The 11,473-nt window shown below is 39.7% G+C and overlaps 1 pseudogene; it reads right to left on the bottom strand.

Moving 5' to 3' along the window:
• LOC109848387 lies at positions 8,035-11,075 on the bottom strand (annotated as a pseudogene).

Below are 11,473 nucleotides of genomic sequence, written 5' to 3'. Positions count from 1 at the left end.
GTTAGTGAAATACCCACAATGGACATGAGGGTGCTCCTCTGTCAAATTCCATGACATTTCTCGTGTCACTGCTTATTTCCGCAATTTAGTCAGTTGGCGGTGACGAGAGATCGGTGGAAGATATAAGCAACCTACTATTTCTTTGTGTAACCATTGCTCATCCTCCAGAGATACGGCGATCGGATCTTCAATGGAGTCTCCAAATAAATAATCCGTCTTCCTTGATGGTTGGGTGGAATCCTCGTTATCTATAAGTGGCGTGTCGGTAATTAACTAACACAAAGTACGATAATGCTCCTCTCGCACCAATCGAGAGAATCCCGTAGGAATGTCCGAAGCAAATTGAGGAGTTGGCGGGATTAACGTTGGATCGTCGGCATTAGCATAATGATCACCACTACGACTGTCTACCTCGTAAGGCAAGAACGCATCCGAAGGGAATTCAACTAAAACAAATAATGCGTGTTTATTAAACGTAGTTATAAGAATATGTTAAGGCAAGACAAGGCATTGAACTCATCTCGCGAATCTATAAGATAGAGTTACTATCTTGTAATTGGTGAGACGGTTTTAGTTGTATTGCGCACACGTAGGATAATGTACATTATCACAATGATAACGTGACAATATACCCCATCTTACGGAATGCGATACGGCAAAAAAACGCCCCATATTATCTTAAAATGTATTTTGACCAAGCAAAACATATCTGTTAAGCGTCAGCCCTCATGAAGGAGGATGTCGGCTCTTCCCAATTGCCTCACCAAGGAGAACAAAGCGGGGATATAACACATAACATGTTCATATGAATTTCTAAGCAAAAAGGAAAGGTGCTTGTTAATTAGGTGAGATGATTTAAACTGCATTATACACACGAAACATGATATACATTGTCACATGAATAATGTGACAATATACCCGTCCTTCGGAGTATAATACAACAGGAAATCGCCCTAAATTGATTAAGATGCATTTTGACCAAGCAAAACACATCTGTGAAGCGTCAACCCTAACGAAGGAGGATGTCAGCTCTTTCCAATTGCCTCACTAAGAAGAACAAAATGAGGATGCAATATGCAAGATGATATGCTAATATTAAATTCACAAGTAGAAAATTATAAAAGTTTACCTGCGAAAGACAGAGGCTCCCTCTCAGATGACTCAGTGGCTGAGCGACCCCTCAGGATGCGCAATTTCCTCGTCGACATAGCTAATCTGCAGCGAAGATTAATAGTTCAATTAAATCAAGAATCAATATACATAAATGGGGAATTAAAAGGCAGGGAGAATAAATGTATGAAGCTAAGGCGACGATTTCAGTTCTCAACCGATATGCAAGCTACATGCCTTAGGTTATGATAAAATCCAAGAATAATATATTGGTCATCGCTCAATGAATTTTCACACAAATCAAACAAAGGGTTCAGCCATATATAAATTCAAGAATCGAAGCTAAGAACCTAATTTAGTTTTTGTTCATAACCAAATATCCTAAGAGTTCAAGATCGATGAAAGTTCAGAATTAAAATTCAAACAAATCTGGTCCAAGCTACACATACAACAAAACATCTCAAGTTTCAGTTCTTGCCCAAAGCCAGGATACTCAGCTTCGGCTCTTGCTAAAAAAATCCCAAAGCCCAAAGTTCATCCAACCAAATACATAAGGATAAGTTTTGAGTTATGCCCATAATCAAAATCAAGCCTTGGGTATCATCCAACAAAAAAAATCGAAATCAGATTGGGTTCTCATACACAAAATCAAGCAACATGTGCCCATCTTCAAACCAAACGAACCTCAGTTCTTAAACAAGTTCAAGCCAACAGTATTCAACATAGAACTGAGTTTCAGTTTGCATCTCGAGTTTCTATTCTCGAACAAAACCAAAGAATCAGATTCTCAACCATAGTTGAGTCAAGGGGCTCGGGTGAATTCTCAAATAAAATCGAAACCAAAAATCAAGTTTTGAAGGGGCTCATGTCATGTTCAGAAGTAAGAACTATGAATTTAGAAGATACAAATTTCACAAATTTCATAAAGGGAAAAAATGAATAAACTAAACCTGGAAGTAAAGATAGGATTGAATGAGGGATCGAGAAAGAAAGCTTGAGGTCCTTGAACACGCCAAGGATGCCCTTGCCTACTATAAAATTCAAACACAGTTCGGGTATCATTCAACAAAAAAATCTCTTCAGACCCAAGGTTCGGCTATCCCCAAAACACAACTTAGGGTTTTGTTTTTTCCCTAAGAACTGAGCACCCAAGGTTGAAATCCAATTGAAATTGAAAATAGAGACGAACCTGGAATCAAAGGTGGATGAATTCTGCTATGGCAGGGAGCTCGAACTTGAATTCTGGTTCAAACCCTAGGTTTGAATCCTCCCATTTTGTCAAAATTCGAAGAAGAGAAGGAGAAGGAAGCTTGGGAATCCTTTTATGGAGAGCTTGGAAGAGTTTGAGAAGAAATCGAAGTGAAAGAGAAGAATACATAAATCATAGATTTGGGAATTTAACAAGTCCCTTAAACCGACCCTCCTAACCGACCTCACTGAGACAGCTTAGGCTGTCTCACAGTGTGCGAGACAGCTTAGGCTGTCTCGTACGTGTGCGAGACACCTAAGACTGTCTCGCATGTGTAGGGATCTTAAGGGTGTTTTCGCGTGTATTTTTCGCCCATTTTTGCTAGTTTTTGATGTATTCAGGACCCGTAGTCATACTCCAATGGGTATACGAGTCTAAACTGTTTCCCATCCTTGACGGAAAGTTTCTGGAGAATATTACTCAGAATATTCTAAAGGATAACCCGACAATCTCTGATGGGCACATGAGGTTAAACCAATTCCCGGAACTCCCAGGAGTAAATACGTATAAACTAGTCCTCCCCGCTCTAACTTCTTAAGAGCTTAAACTGTGTAGACTCTAGCAAATGTACGAGTATAAACTGTGTTAACGTCGGTCAACGAGTTATGACAAAAGTCAACACCGATCAACGTGTTACAAATGGAAGTCAATGCCGATCAACGCGTTGCAAATGAAAGTCAACGTTGATCAGCGCGCTGACGACTTTGCCAAAATATGACGCAGGATAAAATTTCTAAGTCAAAAAGGATGATTCCAGAGAGTTCAATCGCATTCAGATACAAACTCCTGACGAAGATGATTAGTTCAATGTCAACTCAATGACACGAGCTAAGTTTAGAAACTTACACACCAACTTCAGTTCAAGATTTCGACAACGGTCAGATGATGAACGCAGCACCGAAATTTTTTTATCTATTCGACAAAATACTGAGTAGACTGAAAGCAGAAGAAGTCAAGAATTAAAGCTATTCACAGGTCCTTCTACGCGATCTCCTCGATAAAATACTAAAAGGATTGAACAGGATCTATCTTATCCAAAGCATTCCAGCCTCATCTATAAAAGAATAAGACTGCAACACTTTGAAGGGGGTATCTGTAGGCATCTAAAAATACCTATAGGTGACCGAATACAGCTCGAAACGAAAAGAAGATGATGAACGTTATTATCCAAGTCAGATAGGATTATCTGAATCAAAGAGGATTATTTGAAGTCGTAAAGAAGCTAACGAGCGCCTAAAGCAAGTCAGCAAAGCATACAAATGACAAAATACGCAAAACGATGAGAAACACAAGTCCAGAAAGCCAAAAAATGGCTATGTCCCGAACTGTCCCGTACAGCTGCGGGACACCAAGTGGTGTACCGCACAGCTGCGGGACACGAATTGGTATCCCGCGCCCACGCGGGTCACCAGGGTCCGTCCCTCACAGTTAGTTCCCGAAACGTGTTTTGACGGGTTTGTTGATATTTTCGGGATTTGTTCGTTCCAGAGTGTCCCAACTAACTTGATATCATCCTCATACGTGATTAGGCTATTGTTAACTGAAGATAGGGCCAAATCTCTTATTCTTATCCATAAATGCTGCAACTGAAGCCTATAAATACAAGCCTAGGGCCTTCATTTGTAGGGATCAGAAATTTTAGGTGAAGTGCTGTTAGTTTGAAGAGTGATTCGTGAATTTCAGAAAGGGCTAACAGATCTTGGCGAATCGCGGCATAAAGAAGGAGCAATTCGAAGGATTTGAAGCCCCGTCCACCTTTTCCTTGAGATCAGGCTTGGACTTGATCTCGAGAAGAGTCATAATCTTACCTGGTCGAGATTATCACTTCTGTTCTTGTTACCTTTATGAAGCAACTAACTTCTAGCCTTCCGATCAATCGGATCTGATCCGCGACAATCCACAGATAAACACCGGTACAGGCAAAGATCCCATGCAAATAGAGGCTAATAAATAGTTTTTGTGTATTGTTTGATAAAGTTGTAATCTTTTATTTTTTATTGTGTAAGAAGATCTTATAAAAAGATCAGCTTTTGTATTTTTGAGTTTGTAATCGATAAACGATTATAACAGGTTCAATGGCAATGAAAAAGGCAACTTTTGACCTAAACATGAGTCACTTCAGATATTCGGGTGTCCAGCTTATTATCATGTTAACGATGGAAAATTAAATCTGAGGGTGAGGAAAACAGTCTTTGTAGACTTTAGAGAATGAGTTAAAGGCTTCTAATTGTTGGATCCACAGAACAAAAAGATAGTCATTAGCAGAGATGTCACGTTTGATGAGACGTACATGATGAGGCCTCAAGTCCCTCAGCAGGTGGAGGAAGACAAGACTAGTAGGATATCATAGCAGGTGGAGGATGATGTGATTCCACCCACTCCGGATAGCATTGTATCCATTAAGGCTCCTACAGATGTGACACTGGGAGGAGATGGGATGACAGACATGCATTTGGAGGATACAGTGGATGGTAAGACTCAGGAGCAGGGTCATGTTCAGGAGTCGATTACAGCAAATAGACCTAGAAGGGTGATTTGTCGGCCAGCTAAATACAATGATGTGTTGGTTGCATATGCTTTATCAGTGGAGATCGTTGATGATTTGCTTCCTTCTACATATAGTGAGGCAGAGTCTAGCTCTGATTCGATCAGGTGGACGGAAGCTATAGAGGAGAAGATGCACTCTCTTCAGAAGAACGACACTTGGGAACTTGCAAAACTACCAAAGGGGAAGAAAGCTATTGGATGCAAGTAGGTATATGCAAAGAAAGAGGGATCTTCTATATGGGACATTCGGTATAAAGACAGATTGGTTGCCAAGGGATATGCCTAACTTGAGGGTGTTGATTACAACGAGGCATTTTCACCCGTTGTGAAGCATTCGTCGATTAGGATTCTTTTGGCATTGGTAGCACAGCTGGATTTGGATTTGGTCAAGATGGATGTTAAAACATCCTTTCTACATGGAGACTTAGAAGAGGAGATCTACATGATACAACCCATGGGGTTTAAAGTTGCAGGAAAGGAGAATTTGATGTGCAAGCTGAAAAAGTCTCTTTACGGATTGAAGCAATCGCCACGATAATGGTACAAGAGATTCAACAGTGTCATGATTGTTCAAGGATACACGAGGAGCCCATATGACCCCATGTGTTTACATACACAAGCTACAGGATGGTGAGTATATTTATTTGTTGTTATATGTTGATGATATGCTTATTGCTTCCAGAAATCAGGATGGTGAGTATATTTATTTGTTGTTATATGTTGATGATATGCTTATTGCTTCCAGAAATTCTTCGGCTATTCGAAAGTTGAAAAAATTTGTTGTTATATGTTGATGATATGCTTATTGCTTCCAGAAATTCTTCGGCTATTCGAAAGTTGAAAAAGGAGCTGTCATCCGAGTTTGAGATGAAGGATCTTGGAGAAACTAAGAAGATATTGGGTATGAAGATTGAGAGAGATTGGGTGAAGGGGAGATTGAATCTTACACAGAGGAACTACTTACAGAAAATGTTAAAGAAATTCAGCTTTGATGGTAATGCTAAGTTATTGAGCACTCCATTGGCTCCCTACTTCAAGCTCTCAGCTAAGATGTCACATGGTTTAGTTGAGCATAGAGAGTACATGTCAAAAGTTTCATATGCTAAAGCAGTGGGTTACTTGATGTATGTGATGGTGTGTACGAGGCCAGATTTGTCATAGGCCGTGAGCATGGTGTCTAGATATATGCACGATCCCGTGAAGGGTCATTAGGAGGCCGTGAAATAGATTCTACGGTATATTAAAGGCACTGTGGATATTGGTTTGGTATTTCATAAGAATAAAAAGATTGGACAGGATTGTATTGGCTATGTGGATTTTGATTATGCGGGAGATCTTGACAAGCACCGGTCTACTTTAGGATATGTGTTTACATTAGCAGGAGCACCGGTGTGTTAGAGGTGTACACTTCAATCTACAGTGGCTCTCTCGACTACGGAGGCGGAGTACATGATGGTGACTGAAGCTGTAAAGGAGGCTTTGTGGTTGCACGGATTGTTGGATGACTTGGGGATTGCACAGAAGACCATTAGGGTGTATTGTGATAGCATGTCAGCTATCTATTTGGTAAAGAACCATGTCCATCATGCACGCACGAAGCACATTGATGTTAGTTTTATTTTGTTCGAGATGTCTTGGATGATGGAGATGTCATATTGGAGAAGATCCACACAAAGGACGACCCTGTGGATATGTTGACCAAAGTTGTCTCGGTGTGAAATTTGGTCATTGTTTAGAGTTATTAAATATTCTTTGATGTTGAGGGCCTTTGGAGGCTATTTGAGTGAACTATGTGAGGCTTGATTCCTTCGTAGGCAGTTATTTTTTATGCAGACGGTTGGATTAGTTGATATCGATGGGGGGAGATTGTTTGAGCTCTCGTTTGGGTTCCCGACTTGTTGTGAATTGAGTCCGTTATCGTGAATTTATTCCACTTCGTACTGGACGCAACAAGTGAGACATTTTGTAGTTTTTGGTGTCGGCTCGGTTTTGAAAAAACTTCTCCAAGATGAAGATTTGTAGAAATGGCTAACACAGCTTTGAAGATCAGGAAAAACGACTCAGGCAAGCTTTTGGACACTTGTCGGTTGATCGCGAAGCAAGTCCGGTCGATCGGAAACGTGCACAGACCGCAGGGGGATTCTGGAGTTGGAGACGGTCGACCACTGCGGTCGACCGCCAGGGGCCTATAGGATTCTAGGTCTCTGGAATTGGGGACAGTCAACCACCGCGGTCGACCGCCAAACCCTGTAGTGATTTTTTTTTTGTTTCTGTTGATCTGGTCGGTCGACCGCGACGAGTTCTGAGGTCGACCGCCAGTCGGGTCTGAGTCTGGGTTATGTTTTCTAACCCATTTCGCTTAGTGTTGATATATAACCTTAATCACGACTATTATGGTTAATTAAGGACGACTTTGAGCAGTTTTGAGAGAGAATTGTGCATCATTTGAGGGAGAATTTGTGAGAGATTTTAAGAGCTTTGTTTGAGGGTTTTTGATGAGATTGTAAACCCTATTTGTATTCTCTTTATCTCTAATAGTAAAATTCCCCCTTCCTTGCCCCGTGGACGTAGGCAACTTGCCGAACCACGTAAAATTCCTTTGTCTTGTTGTGGCGACTGTGTTTTACTTATTGGTTGTGATTTATCTCGTTCTTGTTCGTGCTCTTTCGTGTGTTTCGAGTTCCGCTACGCACAACAGTCTACGAGTCTAGCAAAAAGAATAGAAATGAATCATTAATTAGCCGTTGTATTTATATTATGATAGTTGAAAACTTTTCACTTCTGTTACATTCCATTTGGCCGCGAATCAAACCAACAAAATAGAGGCTAAGTGAGCTGAATTTTGTCATTGAAAAAAAAATACTCTCGAATGTTAAAACAGAGGCTAAGTGAACTGTGGCACCTCCGCTCCCCCCTCTCCTCGCTATCACAAGAAACTACTGAATAGAACTCATCTATCAGACTACTGAATATAACTTATCTTTGAGATAATGACGGTGTTAAAAGGGTGATCTATCCCAAAATTACTGCAAATAAGAGAAACTTTGACAGCGTGTATTCTCATTTCAGACATAGGTAGTTTCCACAACAGAGAAGGAAAGCTCAGTAAGGACCTTCGGACAAATGAATTGAACAACAAAAAAACCCAATAAGAGCAGCAATTACACATCATCATTTAAAGTCATACTTCTTGCATGCAAACACAACCGAAGTTCTTCTACAGATCAAAAGGAATTTAAAAAAAAAATTAAAACAGAAGAAAACTTGGGAAAACAAGGATAAATGAGGAAGGTAACAGGACTCGAGATACTTCTAAAACCACAGAAACTTGGAGCTTCAGATTCCAATTCAATTGCAGAGGGAAAATTGCGACCCTCAACAAATCACAAGGTGGAGCAGAAGGCAAGCAACATCCATTCATCTCTTCACCATCCTATAAAAGAAAGGAAAAACACAATTGAAGGGGGATCAATCAGGAATCGAGCCTCTTGTCAGCTACTGCTGATCATCCTCACGCTTGGGTGCCTCCTTGATCTCGTCAACCCCATCATCCTACACAAATTGGAATAACATTTTATTAGTGTGAAATTATCAATCTCAACACGCACTACAGAAATTCTAGTGCAGTAGAGTGACTTTAAGATGTCATCATGCAGCTTATATTCAAATCCAAATCAAGCATGCATTTAAAACGGATTTATAAAAAAAGGTATCATTGTGTTAAATAACAGAAGTTTCAACCAACAGGACACTCAGTAAACGGAAACGTTTTACAGTGTAAAATTTTGCCCTCAATGCTCACTGCGATTTTGGGGTCAGTTTGGAATATTGAGAAGTAATTCAAACTAGTCCTGGACCAGCCTAATCCAGATTAGTTCTGAACCAGCTTAATCTAAAGATTAGTTCTGGTCCAGGAGGCTTGGATTATTACTAGCCCTGTCATTTGGTTAAAAAGTGGCCTAACACAAACTCGCTTAAGTCTAGATTTTGCCAAATAGGATTTTTTCTAGTCTGACTTATGTTCCACTTAATCTGGTTAAGTCAGTTTGTCAAACGCTACGTTGGAGTTTTTCTCAGAGTTCAACAATGTATTAACCAGATACCAAAAACACACTATACGGTTCGCCAGAATCATAGTTACCTGCATGTCTGAAGTCCAGAGGGTGAGGTTGTCTCGGAGGAGCTGCATTATGAGAGTGCTATCCTTGTAAGATTCTTCTCCAAGGGTGTCTAGCTCCGCAATTGCTTCATCAAAGGCCTGAGAATATAGTTTGATATCAGCTATTTATTTCAAGGAATTCAATAGAGTGAAAGGTAAATAATACCTTTAAAAGAATACACAGACATGATAAGATTGAACCTACTTAGTATAGCAACAAAACATACCAAAATCTAGTATAATCACTCCAATGGGTAACATAATAAAATTCAAATATAATTAACATATTCACCCAAATAGAACCAAATGATTGAAATATTAAATTCCCTTCTACATAGACATCTGCTGATTCACAGTAAATAAGTTATTTGCACAACAACATATAACTTTTGTTAGATACATTTTCAAAGTAGTGTTACAGCAATCAATGTCACGAAAATGTAATATAATGCACTTCCAAGGAAATTTCAACACTGTAACAGTTTTGTAGTTTATCAAATCAGATATGTTTTAAATCAGATTAACTTGACGCTAAAATTAACTGGTCTGAGTAAATGGAAATGATATTATTTTAAAACAGATTAATTTGACGCTATTGATTAACTGTTCTGAGTAAATGGAAATGATAAAGTCATCAAACAATTAATTGATCTATGATACAGTGAGTTCCTTGATATGATGAAATGAATAGATCAAAATAAAAACACATCACACAACCCCTACACCAGGATACTACAACACTAAATATTAGGAAATTAATATGACATCAGAGACTAAGTGAACTTTTCATGACATGCAATTACAAAGCCCATTGATTTTAGAAAGGGGGCAAAACAAGGTAGCTTTGTCAAAATCTATGTATGTTTGTCACAGACGTTGTAGTTTTTAAAAACGAAACTCAAAGTTTAGGGTACCTTCTAACATTTAGCCTAAATACAATAAGATATTTAAAAGAAATAAAAACAAGTTATTTAAACATGAAAATTAAAAAGCCATTACAAGTCAATAATTCAGATAATCACCCATAATAAATCAACCAATTTCATCAAAAAATGATAATTACAAATCATAAAAACAGAGCAAAATTTGGCATTAATTTTTTTTTTCTCACCTGCTTAGCCAAGGTGCAGGCCCTGTCTGGAGAGTTAAGGATCTCGTAGTAGAACACCGAGAAGTTGAGCGCCAGTCCCAATCGGATCGGGTGCGTCGGTGCCAACTCCGCAACCGCAATATCCTGATTACAACAATTAACAAATTATTCAAAAAAATACAAAGAAAATGAATTTTGAAAGAAGAATATCTAACTTACAAGAAAAGAAAAAATACATAAACAAAACGAAAAAAATTAGGAATGAAAAACGGAATCGGGAGACGTCAATCAAAACCACAATCTAATCCAACCAAGTTACTTCAAGATGAGATCTTGCAGAGCGTTAAAGATCCAAAATCCCAAAATCGCTCGGATCTGGCAATCTATTACTCGGATCCGATAACCTAAGACCAAAAAATAAAGAAATTGAAGGAGATCTGCAAGTACCTGAGCAGCTTTGTAAGCAGAGAGCGTACTCTCGGCTGCCGCTTTCCGATCCGCTCCCATCTTGAACTCCGCCAAGTACCGATGATAATCCCCCTTCATCTTCAAGTAGAAAACCTTCGAATCACTAGCAGAGGCCGAGGGAACGAGGTTCGAATCAAGAAGCTTCAAGATCCCATCGCAGATCGAGTTGAGCTCCGACTCGATCTTGGATCTGTAGTCTCTGATGGCCGCCACGTGGTCCTCGTTCCCTCGGCTCTCCTCCTTCTGCTCGATCGAGGACACGATCCTCCACGAGGCTCGGCGAGCTCGGTCACCTTCTCCATGAACTCCACCATTTCCTCGTAGCGCTCCGCCTGCTCTGCGAGCTTCGCCATGTACACATTCTCTTCGCGCGTGCTCGCCATTGACGACGACGATGATCTCTTTTTTAGAGAGAGAGAGAGAGAGAGGGGAGAGAGAGAGAGAGAGAACAAGAGACGGAGATGAGGAGGAAACCGTTTCTTTATAGAGGGAACTTCTTTTTTCTTTTCTTTTTTTGGTTTTGCTTTTCTCTTGTGTGGGGTCGTGCGCGAAGAGCGGGTGGGGGAATCAGTGATGTGAGGCGTATAACAGAAAATACGATCTTCGATCTATAGAAGATGCGACGCGTGTGCTTCCCAGCTTTGATATCCGAGGATTTGATGTTTGATGTTTGTCATTTTGTAGCTCGGATATGGACATTACAGGGTGTCTATTTGTCCATTAGCCCGTGGAATATTAGATTTATTTTATTATTTTATTATTTTATTAAATTATTATTATATTATTACAACGATTTTAATTCAAACGGTAAATTTCATTTTATTCATGGGTTTCTCTATGTATACCCCAA

This window comes from Asparagus officinalis, chromosome 7, assembly GCF_001876935.1.
Source record: "Asparagus officinalis chromosome 7, Aspof.V1, whole genome shotgun sequence".
NCBI lineage: Eukaryota > Viridiplantae > Streptophyta > Magnoliopsida > Asparagales > Asparagaceae > Asparagus > Asparagus officinalis.
This window is presented reverse-complemented; position numbering and strand designations above follow the sequence as displayed.